Source organism: Leguminivora glycinivorella, chromosome 18 (assembly GCF_023078275.1).
Source record: "Leguminivora glycinivorella isolate SPB_JAAS2020 chromosome 18, LegGlyc_1.1, whole genome shotgun sequence".
Taxonomy (NCBI): Eukaryota; Metazoa; Arthropoda; class Insecta; order Lepidoptera; family Tortricidae; genus Leguminivora; species Leguminivora glycinivorella.
The window spans coordinates 8,922,254-8,928,751 of NC_062988.1; positions in this window are offsets into that span (position 1 = coordinate 8,922,254).

The window sequence follows — 6,498 nt, forward strand, 5'->3', positions numbered from 1 at the left end:
ATAAATACTGTATATATACCCAGAAAGTACCCCAGACTGGAATATAATAGTATAACATTTTATCTGAGTAATAATTGGTTTTAATAGGCAACCCTATCGTCCGACGCTGCGCACGTGCGGCTCGTTTCTTTGTTAGGATTTTGTAGGCATTTAAAAGGCGGCATTTCGTGAACATCAAAGCAGTGGGCCTTCTGTACTTGTACTATTATATATTCTGTGGTAAAATCGAAATAAACCGGTTTTAACCGGTAAAAAATAAACCGGTTCCGAGCCTTGAATCAAGTAATTTCCTTATCTATGGTACCGCACGCAAAGGGACGTCATCTTGTTCAATCTTATCAATGCTGATCCGAATCCGGAAATGCCCGAAAGGCAGAGTGTCGTACCATTGCTTCCGCACCCATTAACAATGCAGTGAAAGTTCAATATTACACAACCGAAGGTGATAATCTAATAAGGCGTAACACACGAAAATCCATTATGCAGATATTTTATGCAATCTAAATAAATATTATGAACGCGCTAATGTACGCCCCGGCGGGAAACAAAGACAAATATGGAGTGTCGATGTACGTTCGAAATATGAAATATGGTAATGTCAGTCTAAGGCCGATAATACACTATCAAGGAAATATGATCATAGACAACATGCCGTCCTTTTTTCACGTTGAAGAAAAACGGAGGCATAAAGACCTATGATCATAGATATATCATAATGTAATATCGGCCTAACCTCGAAGTTGGATTTTGGTTGAAAGGCTTATAGAATATAGGCCGGCAACAGACAGTCTTAAAAATTCATAATCTTAAAAAAAAATTGTATGCAAATTGACAGTTCAAACTGACACTGACAGATCTGTCAGTGTCAGTTTGCATACAATTTTTTTTTAAGATTATGAAAATTAAGACTCGTCTGTTGCCGGCCATACTCTATAACGGATAAAAAGTATCAATGTGTTTACGTAAAGATTGAAAAAATGTAAATGTTATTTAAACGTGCATGTTATAGTTGTTTACCTCGTTTTAACGACACGATTCGGATTGATATTGCTACATAAAAAGTATTAATACATATTTTGAACCAATTTTTACATCAATTTTACCATTGAAAGTAATTAATGTAACGGTTGGCTGATTGGCTCAAGGCGAGGGCCGTCATAGGGCACGCGTCGGTGGCATATGGCAGATAACACTTACGGTGTTTGCCTTAAAAAAACGCAACGGGCTGGTGGAAACACGCGCCAGCAGTTATCTTTTTTTTTAAACACGTGGCTCAGGTATTCAACCATAACGTTCGTTCCCATTCGCAGCGGTGTTTAGAATGTGATGCAGTTTTCTCGTTGTGTTTACATTCCTTAGCGGTGCACAAAAAATCAGACTAAGTAATTCAACACTAATCGGCTTATAAAGTCTTTGAAACAGGACATTTTAAAGCAGATTGGAGCGAGTACTATAAATCGTTAAGTACGTCGGTAATAGGACCTATTAGTCAGGAACAGTAATTAGTGAGATTTAAGGAGCGCTAAGTAATCCCGAGTGTCAGTTTAAGATTGTAGATTAATGCAGTCACTTTATCTACTCTGATTCCGACTGGGCCATCAAGAACTGCCATCCGTTCAATCCAGTTGATCGGGTAAACGTCGTCCTTGGGTCGTTATTGGCAATGAATTGATAGCTGACATTTAGATTAACCGCCGGGCAGCTGCGAGTTGCAATTAAACGCCAACAATTACTTAGCTTCTTCGGGCAGATGCCTGCCCGTGTACGGACGACTTTACGGCAACCGTTTGACATTTTACTTTTTTCTAAGGGTTTAATACCCATGTGAGTATACTTTCTATTAATGTTTTTTAACTGCCACGCGACTACGTACGGTGGAAAGGTGGAACGTGTTTATGGCCTGCAATAAAATTTGTTCATAATCATATGGCTGCGAGTGCTGTGACAAATAAAATTGAATATTTCGTAACTTACTCATAAATAACCGTAAACAAATATTTGGTACGTGGCAGCTAAAAGCAATGCTGTGATAAATTACAATAGGGCTCATAGGTAAAACCATAAGTGGGCATGTTGAAGGAAATAATGTAGTAGGCGACTAGGCGTATTACCTAATATCCTACTATTTACATTATAGTGTTACCCTTTGTTTAAATGTGAATTAGTTACTTTATATGAAGTATAAACGAGGAAAACGCATTTTAATGTAAGGTCCTTTGTGCTCGATAGAAAGCCAATAGTCATAATGTAGAACACACGCAAGCAATAGAATTATCCTTAAACTGACTTTAACCTGTACCATAAATTCAAATATTACATTGTAGAATTTGTAGAGTACACTTTTGTAATAAAGCATCGATATATATGGACAGGACACTCCATAGTAGGAGTCGTAATAACACTGTACTAGGTATCTGCAATGACCTTACGTGGATTTGGCATTATTTTGTAGGGTTATTTATTCGGATGATTGTTAGAATTATCTTTTTAAATTAAAATGTTTTAAGGGAAAGTTTACTTCAGCATCCACAGTACATTATCATTAAGATTTGACTATAATTTTTGATTAAAGTTTTGTTATTATGATAAAAAATTTAAATTTTGAAAAAAAAACCCCGACATAGTGGACCGATTTCTATCAAAGCTATAAGATCACTCCCGACTAATTCAGCTTTCAAAAAACTAAATCTAAATCAGTTCTACGATCCGTTCAGAAGCTACGATGCCAGACAGACACACACACAGACATGTCAAACTTATAACACCCCGTCGTTTTTGCGTCGGGAGTTAAAAAGATCTAATTAGGAACGTACATGTACGTACATATTTTGTTACGAAAATGACCGAGGATGGTGTATACGTAAAATTGGAACAACAGTAGTATACCACTGAGGCCTAATGTTGGCAATTTACAAATAATTATTTGTTTCAAGGAATTCGGGCGGTTAATACACGCACACGCACCGTACTTTATTTTAATCGCATTTGTTGTCAAAATGTCGCAAAAAAACATAGAAAATGCATTACGTGATCTCCAAAAGACAGTGGCCAAACTTGTGGAAAAAGTCAGTGCATTGGAAGTTAAAATAACTGAGCAAAATAGCGTAATTAAAGTGCAATCTAAAGTTATTAACCTACCAAATTCAGAAGTGTTAAACAAATCGTCGAAAACTACCTGCGAACCAGCGATGACAACATCCAAGCCAACGGCCGCGCCAGCGCTGCAGCGCCCGGTCCGTAAAGCGCGTCTAAATGCGGCGGCGGCGATACAAAACGGATCCAGCGCTGCCCGAAAGCGGCACAAGGATGATGTGCGTGAGCCGGTCAGTGCGGAACGTTGCACAACTCCCGAGTCTACCCATTCTGGGACGAGTACACCCGCCAGTATGACTACTAAGCATGCGAGTAAAGGCCTAGAAGTTATGAATACACCAACTCAGGACGATTTTTATGACGCGGGTCCATTAATAGATGACGACCTTAACTCACATCAAACCGAGGAACCTTGGAGGAAACCAACCGGTAGGCAGAACAGACGTCGCCAAAAACGACAGGTAATCGTCGGAGCTGGGCAGGAGGATGAGGAGATAAAGACTGTTGAACGAATCAAATACATACAGGCATGGTCGTTCCAGCCAGATACAACTGAAGAAAATGTAAAAAAGTTCTTAAATAAAATTAAGAATTGTGCTGAATATTATGTTGAAAAACGTAAGATCAACTCCACTAGACATGCGTCATTCATTATAGGCATCCCGGAAAACTTGTTTGAGTGTTTTAAATCGCCAGATGTGTGGCCTCCGCGCGTTCGCGTCGCAGAGTGGTTTCTTGTGCGGCCCCGCAGGGAGCGGGGACACCCGAACGTCGACGGCAGGACGGCGTAGTCCCGTCCTGCACACTCCTCCGCTGCTACCACATATGCGAACAGAGTGCGCGAATGCGATAAGGAGCGGGGACGAGATACTGTCTACTGAGTCGGTAGCAATAACAACCGGTTCACCTGAACGTCATACACAAACTCATAACGCTGATCGTGCAGTTAACGTGCAGGTGCCGATAACTGTATCTATTCGACGCCGGCGGGACGTATGTAAACAACTTCGCATTATTCAGCAAAATGTGCAATGCCTACGTAATAAAACTTATAGCATCGAATGTTTACTTCAATCGGATTTTAAGTGCGATTTATTCCTTATGACTGAGCATTGGCTGGAGCCGAATGAAATCGAAGTACTTAACATTGACAATTATAGTCTTATGTCTCATTTTTGTCGCCAGACACGTAAACATGGTGGTGTATGTATCTACGCCCACAACACTTTATCAATACTAAATAGGGACGACTTATGTAAGTTTTCGGTAGAAATGCATGTAGAAATAGCAGCCGTTCAGGTTGTTGAAGTAAATCTTATCGTCTTATGTGTCTATCGCTCGAACACTGAAGGTGACTTTACTGTATTTCTTAGGCAATTAGAGCTACTTCTTAGCGTAACAATTAATGAAGATTCCCACATTTTAATAATGGGCGATGTGAACATTGACCTATTACAAAGGTCAAAACAGAAACGTGAATTGTTAGGCCTACTGGAATTGTTTAATCTTAAATCTTTCGTTAATTTTCCAACCAGGGTTCAAGGGTCATCCAGGTCGTGTTTAGACCACGGTTACACTGACTTACCGACTGGTCAGTTCGAAGCTCATCCCATGGTACAAGCAATAAGTGATCACTTTGCGGTTTGTGCTGATATAAAGGTATATGACCCCAATAAAAACGACACTACAGGTCATTGTGTGAAACGACCTATATCCCAATCTAAGCTGACTAATTTTGTACACTATATCTATCACATTGACTGGATATCGCTCTTAAATAATAATAACACAAGCTTCGACAGCCTACTTAATATCTTTATAAACAGATTCCATAATTTTTTCCCACTGAGAAAAATACCAATATTGTGTAAAGACAAATCTTGGTGCAACACTGAAACGAGTGAAAGCAAAGATTTCCTACAACTCCTAGCAATGTTATTAAACTTTTACCCTGAAAATAGCGGTTTACGAGATCTATATTTGTCTTACAGGTGTAAACATGATGGCCTTCTTAAAAGGGTAAAAAAAGCATACCTCAACCAGACTATAAGCGAAGCACCTAACACCTCTAAGTCACTATGGCGAATGATAAAGACCCAAACCAACAAAGGGTCGCGGGGCGGGGACGCGCTTGCCGCGCTGCGGCACGCGGCGTGCGGTCCGGCCGGCTCGGACGACCAGCTGGCCGACTTGCTTAACACTTACTATATTTCTATCGTGCGCGACACCCCGCAAAAGCCTAATATAGCAATGGCTATGCTAAATCTGCGGCGAAATGCTCCACATGTTACAAAAACAATGTTTTTCGCACCGTTTACTGTTTCCGAACTGCTTACAATTATTAAAAGAATTAAACCTAAAGGTACGCGGGATATATATGAGCTACCTACATATGTTTTGCGCCAGCTTCCTTACAACTTTCTGCATGCGTTGTGCCATCAGTTTAACAAATCTGCGTGTAAAGGCGAATACCCTATTTCTCTCAAGACAATAAAGGTAACGCCGGTATACAAGGGAAAAGGTTCTAAAAAAGAACAAAAATCATACAGGCCTATATCCATTGTCCCGGCTATATCAAAAATGTTTGAGATGGGGCTATGTGACCGACTGATCAGATTCCTAACTATCAACGGTGCGCTCTGTAAGCAGCAGCACGCTTACCAAGCAGGTAAGTCCACGACCGGTGCTGCTCGCCTTATGAAGCGAACCGTGTTCGAGCACCTCGAAGGTAGGAAACACGTAGCTGCTGTGTTCTTCGATTTGTCACGTGCATTCGATTTGGTCGACCATGGCCTCATAGCAAACAAACTTGAACATTATGGCGTACGTGGGATAGTACTTAAGTTGCTCAATTCCTTCTTGTGTGACAGGCAGCAGTCGACGGACGTGAATAACAAGAAGTCGACTCTCGTCCCCATAGGTGACAGGTCTGTACCGCAAGGGTCAAATATTGGAAATAATATCTTTCTAATCCTGATGAATGATTTGCCATTTCTCTCGCCTATAGTAGACTTCGTGATGTATGCGGATGATATCTGTGCAATCATAAATGCTGATAGCAGAGACCAACTGCTGATCAACGTGCGCAATATTATTTGTAGCCTCTCAGAATGGTTCACATTTAATGGAATGGTCCTGAATCTAGAAAAAACGAGCCTAGTGGAGTTTAATTTAAGGCAAAGTTACAAACCTGCTGACACCGATTCAGTGCTTGTGGGGAATATTACAATCCCCATTGTAGAGCATGCCCAATTTTTAGATTTCACTTTTGATTGTAGTCTAAAGTGGCAACTTCATATTGATAGGATATGTAAAAAACTCAATTCTGCCTATTATATAATTTCTAGACTAATGCCCATACTGTCAAGGGAAAATCTATTAATTGCTTATAATGCGTATTGTTAT